We start from the raw sequence: 3,265 nt of genomic DNA, 5'->3' as shown, positions 1-3,265 counted from the left end.
TGACGGCAGCAGAGCCGCCGGACAATAGGAAACTATTGGGCGGAGCTTGCTGTCACCACTAGCTCAGATGTTGGATCGGCTGAGTCGAACTCCTTCTGCACTTTGGGTCGGCCGAACATGCTGAGCATGTTCGGCCGACCCGAAGCCATGTGAAGCAAGCCGATGTACGGCTGATTTCAGCCGATGTACGGCTGAAATCAGCCGTACCAGCCTGGAGTGAATAGTGTTCGGCTCACTTCACTTGTGGTCGGTTGTTCACTCGGCTGCCCTCGGCAGCTTAGTGAATAGACCCCTAATTGTGTACACATTATTATTGCCAAAACTATTGCCAAAATTGTGAACAATTTGTGGGTTTTTTTCAATTTGTTTTTCACATTTCTGTATTTTTTAATAAGAACATAAGAATTTATTTATGCATATTTCACATCAAATTAGAGCCCATTTTGTCCTTCAAAAAAACGGTATATAATATGTGTAAGTGCAATGAATGAGGAAAATGGAAATTATGGTTAAACAAACACATAGCAAAATTCCCCCAAGCCCAGGAACGAAAAAATTATCTGAAACTGTGTCAGTAAGGGGTTAAAACATTCAAAAGTTACTTTTAAGATGCAATAACCACAATGGCATATAAACGTGTCTAAAAGAAAAATGCATTTTTGTTGCTCACAGGTACCAGGCTGGGCACATTTGCAATATACATTTGACTGTTATGATCTAACTAGAAGACAACACATCTTTCTTTAAAACATTTAGGGGGTATTCACAAAGCTGCCAAAGGCAGCCGAGTGAATAACTGACCTGAAGTGAAATGAGCGAACGCTGGAGCTACGGCTGATCCATCAGCTAGCTTTGTGAATAACCCTCTTATGTGTTTAAGCAGAAGTCACTGACTATAAATATATCAAAATATAACATTTTTGTGTGTTGGGAACCATGAGTTATTGTTGGTTGGGTGGCCATCCTCTTCTGTGTTATACAGCAGGGAGTTAGAACTGGCTGCCAAATCTAAGTTATTACTGGAAAATATTGAGTTATTATTGCATTATTTACTGATAACAAAAAATGTAACCACTAAACATAGTTCACTCACATTCTGTAGTTTTGTTTACATTTCATATTGCAAGAGAAGAGAAGCTATTTTTGCCAAACTATCAGAAATGTTACGACTTTGGCATGTTCCAGTAAAACATCTGCAGTTTGATTTATAGTTCACTGACTTGGCTACCAAAGCAAGTGGATAATACCTAGAGAAAGCTCCCTGACTGGAAAATCCATCAGGACCCTTTCAAAAGGAAGTTGTTGACAGGAGTTGGGGTGTTTAAGCATAATTACCAGAGAGATCTAAAACAAGGCTTTCAGCTATAAAGCATTCACTTTCACAGAGGTCTTCCATCTATCTTATGCAGGAAATAAGAAGGGCATAAGACCACCAACAGGCAGGAAAACTTCAATAGCTGACATGATGTTCCAAATTCAATACCATGCTGGGACAGGCTCATTAATCACAACATGCTAGGAAGGATTGTCAGTATTAGGAAGTCAACATGTGCAGGGGAAGTGATATGCATTAGTGCTTGTCAAACACTGATACTTTCAATTCAGATCTACAAATCCTACAGTTATACTAAAGTTATACTTTAAGCTTGCCCCTAGTAAAATGTAAACAGTTCACATACAGCAGTCCCTGCTGCAATATGTCATATTTAATGATATAAACACAACCATAACAGACCCAGTGATACAAAGCATGTGTTATGTCATATGCTGGCTATATACTAGGGATGCGGAAGAAAATTTGAGTTTCTATTTTTTTAAAATTTGGCAGTAGAAATTCTGGAAATACCTAGCTATGCACAGTAAATACAGCTTTCTAATATGGACAAAGGATATGGTGATTGATATCCTGTAGGCAGTGGATTCATTAAATATGGAAGCTGACATAATATGTGATGATGGTGACTGGTTGGTGACTGGTTGGTGACCTTTACCACTTTTTGTTATAAGCACATTATTTCATTGCATAGCAGAATTGGTGATTGAGGGTGACAAACAGATAATTATATTTGTCCATTAAATCAACCAAATGCTAAATAGCATAAATAGCAACTTGTGAATGATTCTATGATTATGGTAATTATCAATCTTTCCATCATCGTAATAGTCATCTTTGTCTCCCAACATCTGCATAGAAATAATCATTAAAGTCTATCTAAACACTTAAGCCAAAAATATATGTTGTTAAACGCGGTGTCCTCTTTTTCTCACTTTCCTTTCAGGCCTAAAGTTTATCATAAAACATAATAAAACTTGACCCCCAAGATTTTTTGTGTAATGGTGACAAGACTGCTCTTCTTTACTGTGTGAACAGCAGCTTCGCCTCCCTGAACTCTCCCACAGCAGACTACAAGACAACAATCTGGCATTTTGAGCTCTGACACATTCAGTGCCTACTTTCTGGACTTTCCCTTGTTTCAAAGCTCAAGTTCTATACATTTCCCTGCATGTAACTGTATATATAAAGTGAAAACAGATACATTTACCTCCTCTCGCACATTAGTAAATCAGAGTAATATCAGAATCAGTAACAAAAAAAGGGAAATAGTCAAAGGCATACCTTAAAGCCACATGACCCACAGGAATATGAGCCCCTAGTATTGCATATGAAAACCTGGCAAACTTAATTTATTTTGATTAAGCTTTACACAAAAAGAAACAAAATGTTTCTCTGGCCACTTAGATGCAACTCTGCTCCATTCAATAGTCAAATGCCAGAGGCTCTACTTCCCACTGTATTTCTGGCATTTAAATGTTGAATGACAAAGGGTGTGGTGTAAACCCAGGAAGGATGGTGCTTAACTTCAATTTGGTGATGTACACTTCAGGTCTAGCGCCCACTAGACATGTACAAGAGAACGTTGTCATTAACCCACTTACCTGACTTTGAATGACACCTTATGACATTATTGATGGTAAGATGGACAAAAATCCATCCTGCACCTGTACCTTTTTAAGCCAGCTTGAAGGTACATGACCTAAAGTGATGCCGTTTAAATCCAATGAGAAAATAGGCAGCACACAAACAGTTAAGATCTCAGATGTTTACTACGGTCAAAAAGCAAAAATGACATAGTGCAAAGAAAAAACTACATAGTGCAACAGTGAACATAGTTGGTGTTTTTGTTTTTCCCTTTGCACTATGTAGTTTTTTCTTTGTAAGATTTCTGCTGCAATCAACAATGTAAATATATGGGAAATATTTATA

General features: G+C 37.8%; 1 protein-coding gene across 1 annotated transcript in view; it reads right to left on the bottom strand.

Annotated features, from left to right (window-relative positions):
* The window catches only part of PCSK5 (proprotein convertase subtilisin/kexin type 5), a 251,276-nt gene that overhangs the window by 99,525 nt on the left and 148,486 nt on the right, over positions 1-3,265 (bottom strand). The window lies entirely within an intron of this gene.

This window comes from Nanorana parkeri, unplaced genomic scaffold, assembly GCF_000935625.1.
Source record: "Nanorana parkeri isolate BGI_ZX_2015 unplaced genomic scaffold, ASM93562v1 scaffold328, whole genome shotgun sequence".
In the NCBI taxonomy this organism is placed as follows: Eukaryota; Metazoa; Chordata; class Amphibia; order Anura; family Dicroglossidae; genus Nanorana; species Nanorana parkeri.
Note: the sequence above shows the minus strand (reverse complement) of the source record. Positions and strands in the feature narration are given on the sequence as shown.